Raw genomic sequence first — 24,672 nt, forward strand, 5'->3', positions numbered from 1 at the left:
TGAATGGTTCCTTAGTACAATAAGATGGACTCTACTTACAATCTACCACAATATGACCTTGCACCTGTGTTGCACTCTCTGCAGCTGTTACAATTTATTCTGCATTCTGTTATTGTTTTACTTTGTACTACTTCAATGCACTGTTGTAATGAATTGATCAGTATGAATGGTAAGTTTTGCACTGTACTTCCATACAGGTGACAATAATAAACCAAGCATCCCTTCCCAACTGCCATGCTGGGATGCAAACTCATGTCTTCAGGTCATCCATCCAGTTCTCTGATAGATTTGTTAATGTACAGCAACCTGTTAAACATGGTGTCTTCAGGTGGCACTCTCAGATTGCCTGGCAATTGAGATGGTGACCCTCAGGTCTTTGGGATTTGGGAGGAAACCAGGGCACACTGGGAAACCCATGCAGCCACTGGGAGAATGCACAAGCCTCCAAAGGTTTCAATTGAACCCAGGTTGCCAGAGTAGAGGCAGCAGCTCCACTAGCTTGTACCACGATGCCTCTGGATTTTCAACCTAGATTATTCTGATGCTTAGATGTTGCTTTCTTCTGAAAGTGCACTCAAAAGATGAAGATATTCAATTTACACACACAGCCCCACATAATTCCTTCATTGAGTCTGTTATATTGCACCCTATGGGCTTTGGGACAGTACTAACATATTCAATGCCATTTATAAAGGGCAGCAATGTGGTCAAGAAAGCAATTATGAAAATGTCAAAGCCAAAAATGGCAGATTCTGGAAATCTGAAATAAAAATAGAAATGCTAGAAACACTGAGAAAGTTAACATTTTAGGGCAGAACTGCTTCACCAAAATTGGAATTAAAAATGATGGAACTTTGATGCAGAACACAGCTGTTGCTGGAAATCTGGAATAGAAGAGAATGCTGGAAATACTCAGCAGACCAGGCAGTATCTGTGGAGAGAGAAAATGTTACAAGTAGATGGCCTTACCACTGAACCAGCCAGTTCTTACTCAAACAGGAAATGTTTGTTACCTGAAATTGTTGAATTCAAGATTGAGAATCTTGAGGGTTTCAAGATGCCCAGACAGGAGATTAGGTACTGCTCCTTGAACTTACATTGGGCTTCATTGGAACAATGCAGGAGGTCAAAGACAGAGGTCAGAGTGGGATGAATTATTACAGTGACAGTTGGATGGAAGCTGAAGAGGTTCTGAAAGTTGTGACCTAATGTGAGCCCATAGTTCCAGCATGTTTTTCCCCTCCCTCTCCCTTTGTTCACATTTCTCCAGATAGATCAGCAGTGATGATCAAGCATTCATCGCCCTCTCAGACAGCTTCAACAGCATTCATTTCACCCAGACAATCTAGGTCTCCACCCAATCAGACTTCCTTCTCCCCATCCAGCCCTACCCTTCTCTGCAAGATAATACACTTTCTCTCATCTCTGAAAATGTCTGAATGTTTGCTTCTATGCTTCACATACTGTCTTGACGTAACAGCTTAACATAATGCATTTTAGCAATGCTTCAAAAGGCTACATTTAGAAAATCAGGACCCTTAAGTCATTTGAAGGAATAAATTGAAATATGTCAGGAATGCCTTATAGGTTATTTGCTTGGTTTGTGGAACATCTTGTATAATAATCATTACAGAAACATGTTCAGCTGATGAAGCCATTTACACACCACTTAAAGGTCTCATTACCCATAACATCCAAGAGCTAATGTGGACCTCAGGTTTGGATGGTTCAGTGTGTATCTGGGGTTCCATCTGAGAGAGAACCAGCAAATAAATGGTGCAGGATGTTATTATGGATTAACTCAATGCAACAGACTTGTTGGAGATCATGTTTCCGCTCCCAAAAAAAAGCAGCAATCTCCCTTTTAAAAACCATGGTTCCTTGATTTTTTCCCCATAATTTAATATTTTACCATTGCACCAATCATAGCAAACATGTTACTTTACTATCAGTCAAACAACAATCCAGGTATTTCATTTCCCCTCCTGCTGTGCCAGTATAAATATTAAGATGAAGCAGCTATAAATTACTCACATTACCACAACTGAATTTTATTCAAAGAAATTTTGCCTGAAGTTTTAGATTGTTACATCTCTCACATCCAGTATGCTGTTCAGGAATACACCTTGATTATAACCCTGATCATTTTAATCCACTGTGTAGCTGAATGTGGGAAAGAGAACATGACAGTAATATACACACCACACAGGTGCCAGGCAATACTATCTTCAGCAAGATAGTGTCTAACCACCTAACCTAAACACACAATTGCTCTAATCATCACCAAGTCGACCACCATCAACATTGGGGTCACCGTTAATCAGAAACTCCACTGAACTGACCACAAAAATACTGTGGCTACAAAAGCAGATCAGAGATCAGGTGCTCTGTTGAGTGACTCACCTCCTGGCCACCCATGGCACAAGTCAGTTGTCAAATACTCTTTGCTTGCAGAGATGAATGCAGCTCCAACAACACTCAAGTTTAATGCCATGCAATCTGATCCACAACCCTAAAGATTCATTTCCTTCACCAGCAGTGCATAATGGCTGCAATGTGTACCATTTACAATGTATAGTTGTAGTTACTCACCAAGGCTATTCCAACAGCACCTCCTAATGTTACCAAGGACAAGGCTTTCATGTGCATGGGAACACCACTACCTTCAGGTTCCCTTAAAATGATACACTGTCCTGGAAATATATTGCTGGTCCTTCATCATTGAAGAGTCAAAATTCTGGAACTCTACTCACCCACCACCGCCACCCACCCCCCCCACCACAAACCAACAAATCCCACCCCCTTCCCCACCAACCAAAATCATCAAGAGAGCATCTTAACCATAAAACTCACCAACTTTGAGGGCAATTAGGAATGGACAATAAGTGCTGGTCTTGCCAACACATCCTGAAAATGAATAATATATTTCTTTAAATTTGTGGGTGTTTGTGTTTTAAGTGCTGATTTGATATGTACATTTTGCTGTAGATTGTAATTCAGTTGAAGGTTGATACTTTAAGAAAATGTTTTCTGAAGAAATGGGAGATGTTATTGAATATCTTTATCAATATCTTCATAACTTGGTGGTTGAGAAATTGATAAGCAGGTATCATTGTGGTTTGATGAGCAACACCAAAACACCCGTGCTGAGGGATGGGCTGTGGTTTCAACTACTCAGGAGGACATTATGGGGCTTGCTGGAATAAAGGCAAGTCACCTACCTGCCCTGTCTTACTTAAACTGCTTTTTTGACCAAGGAGGCAGGACACCAGAAGGGAATCGGGTCAGGAGTGTTCTACTTAACCCTTCCCGCTCTTGGCCAGAGTCAGTGCTCCTATTTTGGATTCCTGCACAGAACCTCCTCACTGAAGCTCCCGATCATTCCATAAGTGTTCCTTCCCAAACTGACCACTGCCAGTTGCCCGGTGCCTACCCTCCTGCCCCATGGTTGGGGTGGGACCTGCAGAGTCTAAATTAAATGAAGCTCTACCAGCCTGGTGCTACAGTGAAGTTCCTGTCACAGCCCTGCCAACAATTTCCTCCGTCTTAATGGTGGGAATCCAAAAGGATTTTGCCTGGCATATGAAATGACCCCTGGCCCAAGGTATATGTCATGACATCTAATTACCATAGTGGGAAGAGGTAGTTCTGGCACAACCTTGGTCTAGATTGCAGAGAGGCAGAGTTTGTCACTGGCAGTTGCTCTAATTGCCTGATGCAGTTAAACTGAAGAATGGGAGTGTGTACAACCAGCAACTCATGCACCAACTTAGCGTGAACTACTAAATACAAACTTCTCACCCTATGTTTATTGCCTTGACAAATCTGCCTATGAGCATTTAATTTTCTTCTGGAGGTGTTAACACAATGCCTTGACATATAAGCACACTGCTCCCACAGCAAATATGACAAATGTTCAGTGTTATGTTTTGTAAAAAATAATTCAGTGCTACTTTTCACAGCATATTGCTGGTGAGTGTAGGCACACCGTGAGGAGCAGAATAATCACATTATGCTCCACCCCACAAATTTAGCACTGCTGTCATTAGTCATTGTTGACTAAAAATAAACATTTTAGGAAAGTTTTTCACACTTGTAAAATGATAGTCACAGCACCAAATCTTCCTACTATATTCTGACTGAGGATGATGACACACCTGACATACACCAACTTCTTTGCACATCCCTGGAATGCCATCCTGCACTGACATCTTCACAGCCACACAATACTCTGGATACAGAAACATTAACTTGGATACTGATGCAGCAGAAGTTAAGATAGTTCATTTGTATCCAATGATAAAGTTGGTTAAGTTGCCCAGTAAGGAGGGAGAAGGGTAATTGTATGATAAAGCTTGTGCATCTGCTGGGGAGGGTGCAGCCCAATGGGATAATATCCTCAGCCATTATTTCTAAAAATCTCTGGTTGCAGCTTGCTCCCAGCTAATACTTCTCATGTATTGAGTGGTTTGTCCATGAGGAAAGCCATCCCTTGTCCATAACATGGGATTGGGAAAAGGTGAGCAGCCATGGCTCACAAAATTTGAGCTGGAAGGAGAAGAAAACAACAGTAAAATCAATTGCCTGTTTTGCCATTAATCTGTTCCAAAGATTACAGACAGAATCTGCCCCTAAGTAAACTGAAAATATAAAGGGTGGTTTAGGAAATATTCCTGAAAACTTGCAAATGATAATTGATAAAGGTCTTTGTAATCAGCTCAAATCCATTTTGTCTACAGCATCAGATTTATTTTACTGTCACATCACTCTGAATGAGAGTGTAATTTTCTGATAGGCTGCTGCAAAACAACAAATTCCATGACATATGTCAGTGATGATAAACCTGATTCTAAAGCTTGTTGTAAGCCAAAAAAGGTCCATCCACATCAAAAGAGCAGTTATTCATTTAATTTAGACTCTGCAAGTCCCACCCAACCATGGGGCAGGAAGGCAGGCACTGGGCAACTGGTAGTGGTCATTTTGGGAAGGGGCACCTGTGGAAAGATTGGGACCTTGAGTGAGAAGGAGGTTCTGTGCAGGAATCCAAAATAGGAGCACTGACTCTGGCCAAGAGCGGGAAGGGTTAAGTAGAATACTCCTGACCCAATTTCCTGCTGAGGGGCTTTGGCATGAGAGATGCATCAATAAAATGGAGGAAATAATGGTAGCAAAGCTGTGTAAAATGCAAAATGACAGATTAAACTTCAATAAACAATCCTACCATGAAATTATGGACTTACCTTGAGTTACACACTGTGTCCGATTGTTAAAAGCATGGAGTTCAGGCATAAGCAGTCGTGTCCAGTGTGTAGACTGTCTGGATGCCAACTCCATGATTTGGGTTTATGCATACATGGCTCCTTGTGAGGCAGGCCACCCAAGAACAAGCAGTCTTTATAAACCCTGTGCAGTTTGCTGGATCATTACACAAATCCCAGGCTGTTGAGTCCACCACTATGAACTACCTCAAGTTGATCTCTCTAAACAAAATATTTACCCATCATTGCAGCAACTCTCCTTTGGTCTCCCCCAGTCTCAGCTACCCAGGATCTCCACCCTCACCTTTTTCAGGGACTCCACACCTCAGTCTCCAAGCTCAAATCTTTCCATCCCTACCCCACCAATCTCTAGCCTGACGCACTCCAAGCTGCAGTTCCCCCACCACTTCACACACGCATATCTAGGTTGACAACCACCCCCTCCCCATCCTGTGGAAGCTGGACACAACAGCCCTCTACCTGCACAACTGACCTGACCCAATTCTCAGGATCCGAACTGTCCCCAACTGCTGCACCAACTCTTCTCCCCCCCCCAGTCTTTGGATTTTTCTTCTGCCTGACCACACCCTGCCCACCCCTTCCATTCCCACAACCCAGACACAGACCATTACCTACCTGTTTGCCTTTGTGCAGTAGACAATGACCTGGATTCATTCTACTGTCAAATTACCCAGTCTTCCTCAGCATCTTGCAAGGTCCTGACCAAAATCCCTTAGTCTTTTCAGTGCGATAAAACAGGAAGTTCATGGCTGTGGACTCAAACCTATCGCAAATTAGTTTAGTTTGGAGATGAAAATAAACTACAGAGGCCATTGAAATTGCTTATGCAGTCTGACTGTAGACTGGTTCAACAAAAATACAAGTGAGTTGGACAATGGCTGATGGAACTGATTGCAGACAAGTACAAAGTTCTATGAAAAGGAAGTACATGAGAAATATGTCCTGGTGATGGTATTTGTGGTGTATGTAGTACTTGCACTACAGTACTGAACAATATTGACAAAGCAGTAAAGAGCAAACAACAGCATAAACACTGAAAATACTGGGCTGTATTTTGCTAGCTGTGGCCAGTCATTCCAAAGGGAATGAGCTCTTTTGAGTGGAAGTTAGCCCCAGAGTTAGGTGCACACATTGCAAATCTGGAACTTAGATTTGGAAGGCCACTGGTCAAGTCTCCTGGGCTGCTAAAATGGAGCTTGGTCTCACTGGGATCCCCAGCACACTAAAGTTCCCTTCTCAGATCCCTGTGTCAGTCAAACCTAGCCTAAGATGCAAACCCCACTGACTTCAAGCATGAAGATTAGGACCTTAAGGGAAAGGGAAAGAAAAACAGTTGTTAAAAAAATACCTTAGTTTAATAGTTTTAATTGTTTTGAAGGGCTTTATATATTTTGAAATAACTTACTTTGAAAAAATAAGTAAAAGAGATAATTGTTTACAACAATTTTAATCACTTGTAAAAAATCTGACATTAGAAACATTCATTGAAGTCCATGACAGCTTTGACAGAAGTTGGTGTTCCGGTCCCAATTCTGCCCTGTTACTGGGGTGGGCGGCAGTGGTTGGGTTGAAGCCCCTGCACAATGCTGCCCAAAGGCCAGGAGCTGCAGAGGTCTCACTGCCTGACCTCAGTTAAGCAAGTTGAAAGAGGCCTGAGGCTTGATGGTCAACATTCAGTCTGCATAAACCTGCAAATGAAACAATTAATACCGCGTGGAATTACGTAGGAGAGTGTAGGATCCGAGGGCAAAGCCTCAGAATCAAGGGACATCCCTTTGGAACTGAGATGAGGAGGAATTTCTTCAGCCAGAGGTTGGTGAATCTGCAGAATTCCTTGCCACAGAGGGTTGTGGAGGCCAAGTTATTGGGTATATTTAAGACAGATTGATTGGTAAGGGGGTTAAGGGTTATGAGAAGGCAGGAGAATGGGGTTGAGAAATATAAATCAACCATGATCGAATGGCAGAGCAGACTTGATGGCTCAAATGGCCTAATTCTGCTCCAATGCCTTATAATCTTATGCTGGTAAAACAGTAGATAGGAAATCTTAATCAAATACAGAAGCACCGCTTTAATGAAATAAAACATTTTAGAAAATAAGCTTATTTATAGAAGCATTGGGCTGGAAATTCTTTGCTGTCTCAAAGGGCATGAAACTGGCAACATTCAACCCACTGATTTTTAACTGTCTCCTCTAACACCCATGATACCCAAAATATTGTCTCCCATAGGATGGGCTTATACATTCAAGTACACACATTGGCATTTACTCTACCAGCTCCAAAATGGTGGAATCACTGGAGGAAATTCAGTAGCTTTTGCACTGTAGCACATGGAGTAGAGATGGAGCAGAGGAAAGATGCCAAATGAGAGGACTTAAGGATTGGTGCTGTCTACGTGGATCAGGTAGGTGCTGGGAACACAGACTGACTCTGGGCAGCAGAGTGGGTCCAGTAAGATCTGGCCTATATTGCCGTTTAACATTCAAAAATAAGGTTATTGATTGAAACATTGGAAACTTACATTTTTGGAACAACCTCCATTCAAATCTTCAGACACTCTACAAAAGCAAGAGATTTTAAGAACTGCAGCCCCACATAAAAATAATTTTATATTTTTTCATGCAGATATCACTCAGCATGTTTGTTTTGCAATGCAATTTGAACCAGTTTGATGTTGGTACAGCACAGAGGAGAGGAGGTTAAATTGCTGAAATAAGTTAATTTGATCTGAGGTGGATTCTGTTGAAAGTACTGCATAATGGTCTGGCCACATCCTTGTGATTTCTACTGCATAAACAACAATGATTTAAATACCAAGCTAAAATCCTGATCTAATCCTCATTATTTGCTGCTTAATACTTAACAAACAATTCGATGGCCAGGTTACAGCTGGAGTCAGCTGCAGACTGTTGACTGGGTGTTGCTTGCTGAACAACGTGACTGAGAAAAGTGCCCCTTGTACACAGGTTTTTTGACCAATCATTCGTAAAACCTCACAGGAGCAAAATTGACATTCCTCCCAATGCCCTACTTCCTCAAAAAAAAGAGGCTAGGTCTGGGGGATATTTGGAATGATAGGGAAGGCTACCCTCAAAATAGAATTGTCTGAAAATTCCTTCATGCACAGCAAAGGAATTAAATCCAAAACCAGCAGGGGTGGGGGGGGGGGGGGGGGGGGGGGGGGTCATCACTTGCTAACCAGCTCTGGTTCCTCTGTGCTGGACAAGTGCAGTGACACCCAACAGCTTGCGGTACTCATCTTGGCATCACTTACAGAATTAACTGGTTCACCTCTGGCAACAGGATGGTGTGGATCACTGACATGCAGGCAGTTGAGGTAATGCCAATTAAGAGTACCAGCCAAGGATATCAGCTGCACCTGGTCTGTCATTGTAGAGTCCCATGCATGGATGCTCTGAGCAAACAATAAAATGCTCGAGGACTCAGCAGGTTCAAGCAGCATCTGAGGGAAAGGAATTATCAACATTTCAGGTTGAGTCCCAGGACTACAAGTGGAGAGGCTGGCCCCTGCCTCACCCTCTTTTATATTTGCTCCCAATTCCAGCATCTTCAATGACTTGTCTCTGAATGCTCTTTGATACCTTTATATACTGCTCACATCCATCAATCCCATTACTGCTCTAGTTGTTTGGGCACTGGATGTTCCCTGTCAGTGGATCCCCTAGTCATGTTGCTGATCCCATGTGTCAACCCCACCCTTTCCAACTAATTTTCAACTAACCTATCCTTACCATTAGGTTTCAGCCATTTGCAAACCAGAACACCTCTGGCTTCCATCCTGTTCCAAGCTGAATAGTAACACCTCTTGTCCCAAGCCAATCTTGACCCCTTGTCCCACAGTGGTCCCTTCTGACCTTTGGTTCCCAAGCCATATCCACCTTCTACAGCTGAGGATTTTTCCTTCACAAGACCCTGATCTGGTATCTCTCCTCTGTGCCATCTCTAGCCAGTGTTCTGTATCCTCCGGTGATTCCACCATTGTGGAGCAACTACCAAATGTGTGTCCTTGAACACACAAGGTCTGTCCTAAGACATACAATGTCTTGGGCCTCATGGGTGTTAGAGGAGACAGTGCAAAACCAATGAGTTGAACACTGTCACCTGCATTTCCTTCCAAGTCATTAATATGTATGATGGACAATTAATTACACAGCACCGACCCCTGTGGCATACCACTGTTCACAGGTTTTTGATCTGAAAGGCAATCCTCCACTATACTTTGCCTACCACCAAGCTGGTTTTGTATCCAATATGCTGGCTCACCTGGATCCCAATCTTCTGGACCAGCCTAAATGCCTGTTAAATGTAGTGATTGTATCTGATTCCACCACCTCCTCTGGCAGTGCATTCCAGGTATCAACCACTCTAAAACCTACCTCTCAGATTCCCTCAAACTCCTAACCCCTACCAGCCTACCATGCAGGACCTTGTCAGAGACCTTGCTGAAGCCCATGTAGACAATGCCCATCACTTTGCCCTCGTCAATCCTCAGTCACCTCCTCGAAAAACTCAATCAAATTTGTGAAACATGATTTCCCAAACAAAAATCCAGACTTGGAAATATGTCACTGATCCTTCATTGTTACTGGGTCTAAATTATAGTGTCACTCAACTCACCAGGTCTATGCCACCCCTCAACCACTCATTTTTGTTAATCCTTGGTGTACCAAAAACAAGAGGGCATCAGTTTACAGTGAGATGGAGTTTTAGAGGGGATCTGAGAGGTAAGGTTTACACAGTAGTTAATAGCTGAAATATGCTGCCAGAGGAGGTAGTGGAAACAGATACAATCAATGCATTTAAGAGGCATTTAGACATACTTAAGTAGGCAAGACATTGAAGAATATGGTCCAAATGCCAGCAAATAGGATTAGTATTGATGAACAAAATGGTCGGCATGGGTGTGGTGGGCCATAGGCCCTGTTACTGTGGTTGTATGACTAATCTCATTTTATTCTCCCCACATTCCAATCAACTCTCCCCAGATTCTACTGCTCACCTTCACACAAAGGGCAACTAATCTGCAGTCTTTGGGATATGGTAGGAAACCAGAGCACCTAGAGAAACCCATGCAGTCAGAGGGAGAACTGTGCTACCTGTGGAGTTTGCACAGAGGGCAGGATTGAACCTGGCTCACTGGAGCCGTGAGGTAGCAGCTCTACTAGCTGTGCCACTAATAGAGGTGCAAGTGAATTCTGGAACTCCCTCGTCTAACACTGTAGGAGTACCTTTTAGTGATTCAAGGCAGCCACTTTGAGAGCAGTTAGGGATAAAAGATATGTGCTAGCCTTGCAGAGTTGCACAGACCTTGAAAGATGAACAGAAATGTCTTCACTCCTCCTCCCATGACCATTTCTGGGCTGCTGTTTGAGCAAGGAGAAGCCATATTTCTCTTCAATACAGTCAGTGATCTCTTGAAGGCTTAAAATTGTCAAGTTAAAAAGAGAATCTTTTAGAAGAGGAGGAAGGAGGGGAGGATAGAAAGGAGCCAGTGCATTAATTGTGAATGTCTTTACAGAGTGTGGCAGACAATTCCTGACATTACCAACCACTCCATTGACAGCTCACTCCTGTTTCCTTGACTCCGTTTCTCCTGAATGTCTCCATGGAGCTCAAGTTTGTTCCCCTGGGCACAGAGAGATTGCACAGTTGTGATCACTCCCTCTGGGGAGGTTCTTTGCCATCTCATTGTGGAGTATGTTTCTCCTTACAAGGAGAATATGCAGTGAGAAAGGCCCCTGACTGTCACAGCATTGATTTTCCTCCAGGTGTCTGCTGGGTGAGAATGTTTTCAGGAGCAAAGTAGTGGCACCTTCACAGCTCACACTTAGCTGAGCACACTCAGAAGGCAGAGGTCTCTGGTGGGAATGGAAGCATTGAAAGGGGCAGCAGGTGGCTGTTTGAGGTGGAGTTTGTACAGTTCGACAGATTATTTGACTTGCACAACTGGGCACAGTCAGTCATTGACAATCACACTAGTTGCTCAGCTTTGACCTTAAACAAGAACAGCAACAGGTCTCCACTGCTGTTTGTGAGACTGTTACATTTATCAATAGCATCCTCAGCTGCATTGAGGTTTAATGGAAAACAGAAGCAACCTGAACTGCAAAATGTTCTGTTGGAACTCATTTTCACACCGAATGTTCTTCTGTGAGCCATATTTTTTCATTGGTGTTAATTTTAATGACAAACAAATAAACAAGCAAGATCAGAAAGTGGATATTACTGTTATTATCAACTCAGATTCCTGCTACCATTTCAAAATGGGTGTAAATAAATTAGCAAAGAAAATAAAATTGCTGGTAATCATGTGTTAAGGTCTAAGAAATCATTATTGAAGGTCAATAGTAATAGAATTAAGCACAAATTCTGAACTGTTATTCACAATGCATTTAGCCATTCAAAGGTCAAGATTTCAAAGTATCAGCTAGGGCAATTATGTTTGTTGTAGATTTGGACATTGCTAACAAAGTAACCATTATGATGAGCCTATCTGATTCATGATTCTACAACATAGTAACTAGGAGATCCTTGAGGGCCAGTGGGTGTAGGGAAGTCAAGAGGCTGAGGCCCCATGGATTTGGGGGTCAGCATGGGATGACACACATGGGTTTATGAGCAGCATGGGAAACAACCTCCCCCACACATCCTCCATGGGTTTAGAGGCAGGCACAGAGACTGAGGCACAGTGGTTTAAAGAGCAGTGGGAGAACAGTAGACATGAGTTGGAGATAGCGTGGGAGGCTGAGGTCCTGTGGGTTTACAGACAGTGCAGGGGACAGAGGGCCTAATAAGTGGAAGATGGACTACCAACCCTGGCCAGCCCTCCCTCCCCACTGCCTGAGGTATCTGTCATCAGCTGCCCTGTAACCCCTGGCCCATTGCTGAGGGAAATCCTGTCAGTGATGTTGGGAGAAGGAGAGGGCAGAGTGGGATTTTCTCAGGGGTGGAGAGTGAATGAGGACCTGGTGAGTGTGAGGTGGGGAAGGGAGAGAAGGTGCAGAGCAAGATACCAGAGTCAAGAGGGGGAGGAGGAAGGAACAGAGCCAAACATGTGGGTGCAAGAGAGAAGATAGGGGTGTTAAGGGATGGATAGAGGAGATTTGAGAGAAAGTTAGGAGGATCAAGGGTGAGAGGGGTCAAGGGGATGATGGGTTAGAGGGGGAATTAGGGAGTAGCCAATGAGCAAGGTCAATTGTACTTGAGACCACCCAAGTGCATGTGTGCTGACAGGCTCTTACACAATGTCCACCTCTGTGTGTGTTAATGTCTAGGCAACAGAGCCTGGTCTCCAGCTTGGACCTCCTCACTACTGATCAAGACCTCACTGTCAAGTCTGTGTGGTATACATCGATGACTTTCCCACATTAAAAGAAGTCACACACAGGCAACATCCTCATTTCATTACAATGTTGCTCCACTGTCAAAGCTCCAGGGACTCAGATGGTATTGCTATATTATTGTCACTTGTACTGAGGTACAGTAAAAAAACTTGTCTTGCATACCAATTGCACAGGTCAATTCATTACACAGTGCAGTTACATTGAGTTAGTACAGAGTCCATTGAGGTAGTACAGGTAAAGCAATAACAGTACAAAGTGTCACAGCTAGAGGAAGTACAGTTCAGTTAGACAATAAGGTGCAAGGTCACAAGGTAGATTGTGAAGTCAAGAGTCCATCTCATTGTATAAAGGGAACTGTTCAATAGTCGTATCACAGTGGGATAGAAGCTGTCCTTGAGCCTGGTGGTATGTGTCCTCAGGCTCCTGTATCTTCTGCCTGATGGGAGATGCAGTACCATTGACATATCCACCCAGAGTGAAACATAATGGGCAAGAGATGGTCAGCTCAACAAACAAGGCAAAGGGTAAACCTTCTAGAGGGCTGAATCAGAGAAGGAATACCACATTCACAGAGTGAGCTTCACCATTGACAATCAGCTAGTCCAGTGTCTCAGTGACTACCCTGGCCAAATTTGTGAACATCTTGGGGCCCACTGGTTCACTCCAGCATGGAATCAGCATGCTGCAGTCATCAATGCATACACACTAACTGTGAAAGCTATAGATGTCAAGGAAGACTTCTGCTTGGACCTTGAGAAAACCCTGGGCTGCATCCCAATGGGGGAAACAAGGTTATCCTCCTGGGAAACAGCACTACATCTGGCAAGGCATTAACAGCAAGGAAAAAATAAGGAAAGTTATCTCCAATAGAGCCCTCCACCTGATAGAATGCATGGAGTCTTGTCAGAAGCAATATCCCATTTTATTAGAGGGGAAGGACAAGACCCCCTAGCAACACTCCCAACCCAGGGACTGCCACCAGTCAGAGTAAGAGACTGCAAGGATGTCCACATCATCCACACCATGACAGGTACTGAGGTCTGTTGGACTTGACCACTGCCTGGTCTGCTGTTATTCCCATCAATCTGGCCCCAGAAGAGAAATGCTTCCACACAAGAAAAAAAACAATGTTAAAGGTTTCAAGGAGCCCACAAAGACAGGTCTCCTCAGGTAATGCCTCAGACAATCTGATAACACCCAATCAGAAGTCAGTATCCACAATGCCTGAACTATCTTGAAGTCCACCATACTTAGCACCAATAAAGACACTCCAATTAGAAAACACAGGCATTTTGATGAGAATGACCAGGGATCCAGGATGTGGGATGGAGTGTTTCAGTTATGAGAGATGGGAGATGCTGGGTGTGTTTTCCCTGGAGGAGAGAAAGATAAGAGGGGACATGATTGAGGTATAAGGGGTATAGGTAGGGTGGATTGTGGGAAACATCCCCCCCATGCCAGAGGTAGCTAAAACTAGAGGACATAGATTTAGTGTCAGGGATCTGATGCTTGTCTACCCTATCTATGCCCCTCAATTTCATACACTTCCAACAGATTACCCCTCAGCCTCTGCTGCTCCAGAGAAAAGAGCCCAAGTTTGTCCAGCCTCTCCTGATAGTACATGCCCTCTAATCCAGGCAGCATCCTAGTAAACTTCCTTTGCACCCGCTAAAGCCTTGGCATCCTTTCTGTCGTGAGGTGACCAGAATAGCACGCAATACTCTAAATGCAGCGTAACCAGTGTTCTATAGAGATGCAGCTTAGCTTCTTGACTCCTATACACAATACCCCAATTAATAAATGCAAGCATTCCATAAGCCTTCTTAACCACCCTGTCTGCCACTTTCAATGAGTCATTGACTTGCACCCCAAGGTTTCTCAGCTCTTCAACACTGTTAAGGGTAAATATAGTGTTATAGTTACAGAGAAAGTACAATGCAGGTAGACAATGAGGTGCAAGGACCATGATGAGGTGGATTGTGAGGTCAAGAGTTGTTTTCAAGCTTTTGTATCTTCTACCTGATATGGGGGGGTGGTGGGAGGGAGAAGAAAGAATGTCAGGTTGGGAGGGGTCTTTGATTATGTTGGCTGCTTTTCCAAGGCAGCAAGAGGTGTACACAGTCCAAGGAAGGGAAGCTAGTTTTCATGGACTGAGTGTGTCCACAGCACTCTGCAGTTCCTTGCAGTCTTGGAGCATAGCAGTTGCCATACCAAGCTGTGATGCATCCAGATAGGTCACTCTGTGGTGCATCTATAAAAATTGGTGATCAACAGGGACATCATGTGCTTGGATTCTTCAGCACTGTCAAGGCATTGAAATGAGAGTGGATTATTCAAGTGTCCAAATCCAGGACTTTGACATTAAACTAAGGCTGACACCCTGAGAAACTGAACAATAATCCCTTGAGCAGGTCTTAAACTTTAAATCTGCAATTACCTGAAGAAAAAGGAGCCTACGTTTCATGTGGGGTCCCACGTGATACAAGGTGCAGTCACTCTTGTCAGTTGGACTTCAATTATGCAGTTCACCTTGCCTGGCCTGCTGAGTTCCTCCAGGATTAGTGTTTTTCATGCAATTCACCTTGGTTGGCTGCAAAATGAAAATCATTTGCAATGACAGAACATAATTTCTTGGCATTAAACTGGTTTCTGATAATCACTGTAGGTATTAGTTTTTCAAAAATAATTTTGAAGACATTAAATTACGATGCTGGGCCATAAATTGGTGGAATGCTCAGCAAAATACTAAACTCTGAAAACTGACAGCTTTCAAGGAGTCAGTGAAAACCTTTCCCTCATCTGTGGATGTTAATTTTTTTTTAAAATAATCCCTGTTGGTTCATGAGATTGATAAATAGCATCAAACTTATGGGATAAAGGTCAAATCATTTATTCCTGGAAAGGTGATCCTTGACCTGCAGTTGTACCATTGTCACTGGAATTTCCAGGCAACTCTGCTTGAACTGCTGTTTGTTGACATTACTGTCTGTTCAGCTAATTGGAATCCTTAACATGCCATGGTATATATAGAAGGCAATCCTCTGCAGTCTTGCATTAGTTGGAAAGCAGAACAACAATGGCAGGCAGTGAATCACATTTATTGCTGGCACAACATGTTACCACTGACACACTCAGTGAGGCACTTCCCACATTAAGTTTAGATCTCACATTCCTGCCACAAACCATCAATTTGTCACCTAGATTAACATACATGAAAAGTAGCAGACCCAACACCAACCCCTGTAGAACACCACTAGTCACCAGCAGCCAACCAGAAGAGGCCCCCTTTATTCCCACTGTCTTCTGCCAGTCAGCCAATCTTCTATCCATGCTAGTACCTTTCCTGTAATACCATAGGCTCCTATCTTGTTTAGCAGCCTCATGTGTGGTACCTTAAAGGCCTTCTGAAAATCCAAGTAAACAACATCCACTGACTCTCCTTTGTCAATCCTGTTTGTTACTTCCTCAAAGAATTCCAACAGATTTTCCAGGCAAGATCTCCCCTTAAGGAAACCATGCTGACTTTGGCCTATTTTATCATGTGCTTTCAAGTACCCCGAAACCTCATCCTTAATAATGGACACTAAAATCTTACCAACCACTGAAGTCAGGCCAACTGGCCTATAATTTCCTGTCTTTTGTCTCCCTCCCTCCTTAAAGAGGACACTGACATGTGGAGGAGGCTGTCATATCAGTGGTAGTGTGGGAACCACGATCTGAATCTCCTTGTTGCCAGTCACTTCAACTCCCCCTGTCATATCACTGATTTGATAGTCCTTGGCCTCCTCCACTGCCAGGAGAATTCCAAGTGCAAACTGGAGGAACAGCACCTCATTTTCCGTCTTGGAACCTTACAGCCTAATGGCATGAACATTGAATTCTCCCATTTTAGGTAATCCCCACCTCCATTCCCCACAAGCCCCTCCCCCCACCATGCTTTTCTTCCTTTTCCTAGCTTTTTTTCTACTTTATTTTCTTCTCCTTACCATTGACCCATCCCCTAGAGGATCTGCCCTCCCCTTCTTCCCCACACCTGCCCATCACTATCTCTTACCTGCATCTACCTATCACCCCACCTCCTCTTTTGTCCACCTATCACTGCTCTGCTTTTCCCTCCTATATACTGGGCTTCCCATTTTCCTATCTTCAGTCCTGACCCGAAATGTTGACCGCCTGCTTTTCTCCACAGATGCTGCCTGGCCTGCTGAGTTCCTCCAGATTAGTTTTAATGATGCTTTTAGTTGTAGAAGGAGGCAGAAGATAGATTCCTTAAAGAAAATCTTCACCTATTGGGAATTAACTCCTCCACACACTCCCTTCAGAATGGTGCCTCAGTTGGACTGTAAAGAAAGAACATTTACTTTGACTAAAATATTTAAATTTAAAAACAGTTCCACGTTTTCAGGCTGGATCAAAAATGTCACTGTGACCAGGTAAACTCTTTCTAGGTCCAAAACCCTCAGAAATGTCCAGGTTTTCAAAGCATCGTGGAAGTGCTCTGTGGAGAAATGGTAACTTTGCCCATCAACTCTGCACTGGTGCTTTCAGAGAGGAATGTACTCGATCTTTCTTTCCTTATGTCCCTGAAATGTTATTTGATACCCACTTTGAAGCTTGTTATTGAATCTCACTGTCCTACCAGGCAGTGCATGCAAAATCCTAACTATTCGTTGCTGCAAGAGGCTTTTCCTCACTAGACTCATCTTTCACCTGATTTAACTGCAGTTTCTAACCAGTGCTCCCAGCTACTACACTGAAGCCCATCCTTTCACAACTCCCCTATATGATTAGTCACTCATTCTTATTTCTTTCTCAGACAGTCCAGATACTTGCCAAGGTCTCCAGATAAATAATTCAGAAGTACATCTGTTCTCCGCCCCCCCCCCCCCCCCCGTAGTTGAAGAAAACTCACAGCAATGTTATGACTGTGTCTAATGTCTCATAAGTCACCAGGTATAATTATAATTCCACATATCTAACCAATGAGAAGTCTGATATTATGTTACACATCCTACACTGGCTCTGTAATACCCTTGTGTGGTTTTACGGTGGGAATGTCAGATCTAAACTTAATGTGGGAAGTGCCTCACCAAGTGACTATAGGTTCAGATACACTGGAGGCTAAAGACCATGTCAGCAGAAGAGAGATTCCCAAAGGGAAACAGGGAGCTTTTAAAAGTAGAGAAAGAAGTCATACTGATAGGGGAAGTCTCCATTAGTGACTTTCTAAACTATGGGAGCTTTGGTACTTTGTTTTTGAAATAATCAAGATTGGCATCTTCAGCATGTGCCTCCAAAATTATTCTTAAGTCAATACAAGAATCACAGAAAGTTAAATATGAGCCAGTAGGTTAATGTGCAGAGGTCAGTGGCCTTCATATTGGGGTTGTGTCTGCGTGATATTTATCTAATAATGAAGCTCAGGCAGTATGATAAATGCTCCTAGCTGCTGCTGTGCAAAAAGGGTTTATAAACAAGTACACGCCATTAATCATGAAAACAGCTTTGTCAAAAGTAACAAGAGACCAGATACATCTTTATAATTACCTGAGACGCCCTTTGTCCTGCTTCTTTAATGCAAGTGGCAACTCAAGTCAGTTACTTTACTTTTTAATGATTCACAATCTGGTCTGAAAAAAATACATACGAGATATATTAAATTCTATCAAAGTGTTATCCCTCTTCAAGAGCCCCTCTATTGAATTGGCTTGAAATCTGAAATAACTGTGCCAGCACTATATCACATTAGAGTAATTAAAGCACATATATTAGCAACTTGTACCACTTTAACCAAGATCAGTTCACTAATTTGCAATTTAAATGTTTTCATTCTTTGCTGCTTGCAGCTTACTTTATTTTGCCAATTCATTCTGCTCTACTAGTGCACCAGATTGCCAGTAAGGTGAATGTGTGTTTTTCGATGTACAGCCCAGTCTCAGGGGCAGATCAAATCATCTGATTTGAAGCTCAGATACTCTGACTATACCCAAAGGCTGTTTCCAGTGATATTTCACAGATGAACACAAATCACAAAGAAGGCAGTGGCCTAACTGCATACTTCAAACATTTCTTCTATTTTTTTTTGCTTTCAAAGTATTTAAAATCTCATCTAAGTGAGAATTCTGATCACCAGATTTCATTTACTTTTTCCTCATACTTGCCAATTATTTTACAATACAAGACATTTTTCACTTAGGCACAAGGCTGTTCATAGTGTTCTCTCCATATCTGTCATGTCTTTTCTGGCATGACACATTCATGAATCCATTCAACCAGACTTAGCCAGTGTTCCCATTGTACACAAGGATATAAAAAAGGAGCAGGAGTCATCCAGTTGGTCCCACATACCTGCACTACCATTCAATTACATTGCAACTGATCTGATCCAAACCAACTCCACTTTCTTGCCCCTTCCCTATTACCCTTGACATTCCTATTGTCTAGGAATCTAACTCAGCCTTGAATATATTTAATGCCTCAGCTCCACCACTCTGGGTACAGAATTTTGAAGATTCACAACCCTCCAGAAGTCTGACCCATCTCCATGATAACTGAGTGACCTCTTTCCTGAAACCATGCCTCCAGGTTTTGAATTTGCCTTGCAGAGAAGCACCCTCTTGAGATCTATTCCCATGGTGTCCAGGTATGGTGTTCACAAGGTATGTGCCATGAAATTGGTCAAATGCAGGTGACTGAAGTCACACACTTAACAGGACAGCCCTATATTCAAACTAATGACAAAACATTTCATTTTTAATGTTAGGTATTAACCAATTACATGTTTAAGTTTGAAGCAGATAAGGATACAAATCTGGTGCAAAAGTCTCAGATTTAAATCTATGATAAAGGCTATTCTGTCATCCATGTTCATGTTAGAACATAGTACAGCACAGGAACAGGCCCTTCAGCCCACAATATTGTGCTGAACAAATTACATTAGTAATAAAATGCCCAATTAAACTAGCCCCTTCTGCCTACACAATGTCCAAATCCTACTATTTCCCTCACATTCACATACTTAAGAGCTTCTTGAATGCCCCCATTGTATTTGCCTCCACCACCACCCCAGACAGCACATTCCAGGCATCCACCACTAAAAAAAGTTTGCCCTACACATCTCCTTTGAACTTAACCCCCCCCCCCCCCCCCATCACCTTAAATATATGCCCTCTGGTATTAGACATTTCAACCCTGGGGAAAAAATACTGGCTGTCTACTCTATCTATGCCTCTCATAATCTTATCAATCTCAATCAGAACTCCCCACAGCCTCCATCACACCAGAGATAACAGCCCAAGTTTTTAATAAGGTAAGATATCTTCATTAGTCACATGTACATCAAAAGCACAATGCATCTTTTGTGTAGAGTGTTCTGGGGGCAGCCTTCAAGTGTCACCACGCCTTTGGTGGCAACATAACATGCCCACAATTTCCTAACCCTCATGTCTTTAGAATGTGGGAGGAAACCGGAGCACCCGGAGGAAATCCACGCAGACACGGGGAGAATGTACAAACTCCTTACAGACTGCAGCCGGAATTGAATCAGGGTCACTGGTGCTGTAAAATGTTATGCTAAATGTTACACTACCATGTCTCCCACCCAACCAATCCTTATAGCACATGTCCTCTCAGCCAGGAAGCATCTTGGTAAACCTCTTCTGCACCATCTCCAAAGCCTTGACATCCTTCCTGAACTGAATGCGACCTAAGGTTTTATTAAACCGCAGCATAACCTCCTGATTCTTGAACTCAGTGTCTTGACTGATGAAGGCAAGCATGCCAAATGCCTTCTTTACCACCCTATCAACCAGCATAGCCACTTTCAGGGAGCTATGAACATAGAACAAAACAATTACAGCACAATTCAAGCCCTTCGGCCCACAAAGCTGTGCCGAACATGTCCCTACCCTAGGGACTTGAACCCCAAGATTCCTCTGCTCATCACTGTTAAGGGTCTTGCCATTAACAGTGCACTCTTTACATTTGATCTCTCAAGGTGCAACATTTCACATTTGGCCACAGTTGAACACCATCTGCCATGTCTCCACCTATATCTGCAACCAATCCATATGCCACTATATCCTTTGCCAGTCTTCTACACTATCCACACTACTAATTTTTGTTTCATCTGAAAACTTACTAACTCAAGTATATTTTCATCCAGGTCATTTATACATGTAACAGCAAAGGTCCCAGTACAGATCCCCAAGGAGCATCACTAGTCACAAACCTCCAGCTAGAATAAGTCCCATTGATCACTACCCTCTGGATTCAGAACTGGCTTGCTCATAGAAGACAAATGGCCAATTCACCTTGGATCCCAAGCATCTTAATCTTATAGGTGAGCCTCCCATGAGGGAGGTTGTCAAACACCTTACTAAAATCCTTGTAGACAACATCCACATCTCTACCTTCATCAATCATCCTTGTCACCTCAAAAAACTCAATCAAGTTAGTAAGGCACGACTTGCTCCGCACAAAACCATGCAGACTGTCCCTAATTAGGACATGGTTTTCGAAATGCTCATGAATCCTATCCCTAAAAATTCTCTCCAGTAACTTCCCTACTGCTGACATGAGAATCACTAGTCTATATTTACCAGGATTATCTCTGCTTCCCTTCTTGAATAATGGAAGAACATTAACTACTTGCCAGTCCTTCAGGACCTCACCTGTGGCTAGACAAGACACAGATACTGGTTAAGGCCCCAGCAATCTCATCTCTTGCCTCTCTCAATAACCTTGGGTAGATCCCATAAGGCCCTGGGGATTCATCCAACTTATAGCTCTTTCAGAGACCCAACACTACCTCCTCCTTTATCTCAAAATACCCTAGCGTATTAGTATGCTCCGCACTGATCTCCTATCCTCCACGTCCTTCTCCTTGGTAAATACTGATGCAAAGTACTGACCAAGGACCTCACCCACATCCTCCACTTCCAAGCACGTTCCCTCCTTTATCCTTGAGTGGTCCTACTCTCTCCCTAGTTATCCTCTTGCTCTTGATGCATGTATAGAGTGCATTGGGATTCTCTTTAATCCTATTTGCCAAGTACTTTTCATGGCCCCTCCTGGCCTTCCTAATTCCCTTGAGGACTATAAGGAAGCCAGAAAGGAACTCAAGTGTTTGATCCCAGCTTCCTAAGCTTTCGATACTTTTCCTTCTTAACTGAATTCACCACCTCTCGACATTCAAAGTTCCTTTACCTTGGCATCCTTGTCCTTCTTTCTTACTGGAACATACCTGTCCTGTACTCTGTGCAGTTGGTCTTTAAACACCCTCCACACGACAGATGTGGACTTGCCCAAAAATAGCTGTTCCCAATTAACTCCCTAGTTCCTGCCTAATGCTCCCATGATTTACCTTGCTCCACTAACTCTCCCACAAGGTCCATACTTATCTTTTCTTTCTCTTTCAATCTTTTTTAGTTTCCAAATTAATACAGATTAATATATAACATCAATGATTGTACATGTAATACAAAGTGATCAAGAGAACAATCATACATAGATCATAAATAATAAAATATAAAAATGTTTAGCTCTCAAACTTACTAGATGAATACAAGGAAAGAAAAAGACTGTATATAAGAAAAAATCCTCAAATCAATAAAAAAATTGTAAATAAACCAAACTAAAAAGAAAACCAAAGAGACAAAAAAACTGGACTGAAATTTCTCAGTAGAAACAGAAATATTATGTCATCAACTCCATTCCTCTAAATTGAGGAGAGATTTATATCATATGAAAGTATTGAAATAAATGGACTCCAAATGTCTTCAAATTTAAGCAAAGGGTCAACAGTACCACTCCTAATTTTTTCTCAAGTTTAAACATGATATAGTTTGACTTATCCTTATCTATAGCTGTCTTAAAACTTAAGGAGTTGTGGTCACTCTTCCCTAACTCTTCTCCCATTGAAGAGAGAGTCACCTGGCCAGGCTTGTCTCCCAACACCAGGTCCACTACAGCCACTCCTCGCATTGGGCTATCCACATACTGATTTAAGAAACCCTCCTGGATGCACCTAACAAATTTTGCCCCATCTAAACCTCTGACACTAAGGAGGTCCAAGTTTATATTAGGAAAATTGAAGTCCCCCACGACAACAACCCTATTAATTTTACACCTTTCCCTCATCTGCCTGCACATCTGTTCCTCAATGTCCCAGTGACTATTTGGGGGCAGGGTGGGTGGTCTGTAGTATAATCCCATCAGTGTGATTGCACCTTTCTTATTTTTGAATTCTACCCATAGAGACTCAGAGGACAAGCCCTCCATTATGTCCCCTCTGAGTACAGCTGTGATATTGTCCCTGGTTAGTAGTGCAACTCTTTCCCCCCCCCCACCCTTTCTAAAACATCAAAACCCTGGAACATTAAGCACCCATTCCTGCCTGTTATGGCTACAACATCATAGTTCCAGGTACTGAATTATGCTCCAAGTTCATCACCCTTACCCATAATACTCCTAGCATTCAAATACACACACTTCAAACATCCCATCGTGTCTATTACTTTGCTCATGCCAGTTTTCACTGGCCCTGACATCTACCTTCGTCTCAATCCCCCGACTGAGCCAGTGCTCTGGTTCCCATCCCCCTGCTAAACTAGTTTAAACCCTCCTGAGTAGCATTAGCAAACCTCCCAGCCAGCATATTGGTTCCCCCCCAGTTGAGGTGCAACCCATCCTTCTTGTACAGGTCACCCCTGCCCCAGAAGAGGTTCCAATGATCCAAGAACCTGAAGCCCTGCCCCCTGCACTGGTTCCTCAGCCACTCATCTGTTCTGTCATCCTATTCCTGCCCCAACTGGCACATGGCACTGGGAGTAATCCAGAGATTACTACCTTGGAGGTCCTGCTTTTCAGCCTCTTTCTTAACTCCCTGTACTCACTGCAAGGGACCTCTTTACCCCCCTTTCTATGTCATTACCACTAACATGCACCATGACCTCTGGCTGCTCACCCTCCCCCTTGAAAATATTCTGCAGTCACTCCAAGACATCCTCAACCCGAGCACCTGGGAGGAAACACACCATCCTGGTGTCTCTTTTACAGCCACAGAATCTCCTGTCTGTCCCCCTAACTATCGAGTCTTATTACAATTGCTCCACCTGACTTTACCCTTGCCTACTGAGCTGCAGAGCCAGTCACAGTGCCACTGACCTGGCTGCTGCTGCACCCTGATAGGTCATCCCCCCAGCAGTATCCAAAGGGATATACCTGTTGCTGAGGGATATGGCCACAGGGGAACCCTGCACTGACTGCTTCCTCCCCTTACTTCTCCTGGTGGTCACCCATCCATCTGAAGATTGTACCCTGGGTGTGACCACCTTGGTAAAAGTCCCATTTATGAGGTTTTCAGCTTCCCAGATGCTCCTGAATACAGCCAGCTCCAGTTCCATTTCCTTGACCTGGTCAGTCAGGAGCTGCAGCTAGGTGCATTTCCTACAGATGTAGTCATCAAGTAGACTGAAGTTCCCTGACATCCCACATCTACAAGAGGAACATTCCACTACCCCAACTGCCATCCTACCTACACTGAATCAAGGACTAAGGATTTACAGACATCAAAATAAAGACCTTACCTGTGTCTTCTGACTGAAACTTTTTTTTAAAATGAGCTGCTCACACTCCCCTCACCAAGGTCACTTACTCAGCCCCTTCTCAACAAATGCTCCTGAACCAAAGCCTCAGTCCCTCCCCAAACACTGAACCACACCAACAAGGTTCACTCCAAAATGACCACTCTACTTAACCCTAGCTTCTTTTTATTGGCTGCTGCCGATTAGCTAATTAGCCAATTATTACTAACAATATGCAAGTGTGCCTCTTCAAGGGTCCTACTCACTGAAAATGAACACCAAGCACAGAGACTCACCTCTTTTGAAAACTCCCACTTTTCATTCCAAGTCCCAGCTCCTGCTTACTGAAAATGTGAGTGGGAGCACTAAAAGAACAATTCCCTGTACTCTATTGTTTGGACTGAAATGATGCTATAAATCAGTTCAGGTATGCAAAATATCA

The 24,672-nt window shown here is 43.2% G+C and overlaps 1 long non-coding RNA gene across 1 annotated transcript; it reads right to left on the reverse strand.

Moving 5' to 3' along the window:
• Positions 1 to 6,797: 6,797 nt before the first annotated feature.
• On the reverse strand, positions 6,798 to 24,365 carry LOC127576051 (uncharacterized). Its single transcript, XR_007957162.1, has 4 exons — positions 24,234 to 24,365; positions 18,193 to 18,275; positions 15,083 to 15,235; positions 6,798 to 6,967 (listed from the first exon to the last, which is right to left on the reverse strand). It is a non-coding gene; the product is annotated as an uncharacterized LOC127576051 (long non-coding RNA).
• Positions 24,366 to 24,672: the final 307 nt, after the last annotated feature.

This window comes from Pristis pectinata, chromosome 1, assembly GCF_009764475.1.
Source record: "Pristis pectinata isolate sPriPec2 chromosome 1, sPriPec2.1.pri, whole genome shotgun sequence".
NCBI lineage: Eukaryota > Metazoa > Chordata > Chondrichthyes > Rhinopristiformes > Pristidae > Pristis > Pristis pectinata.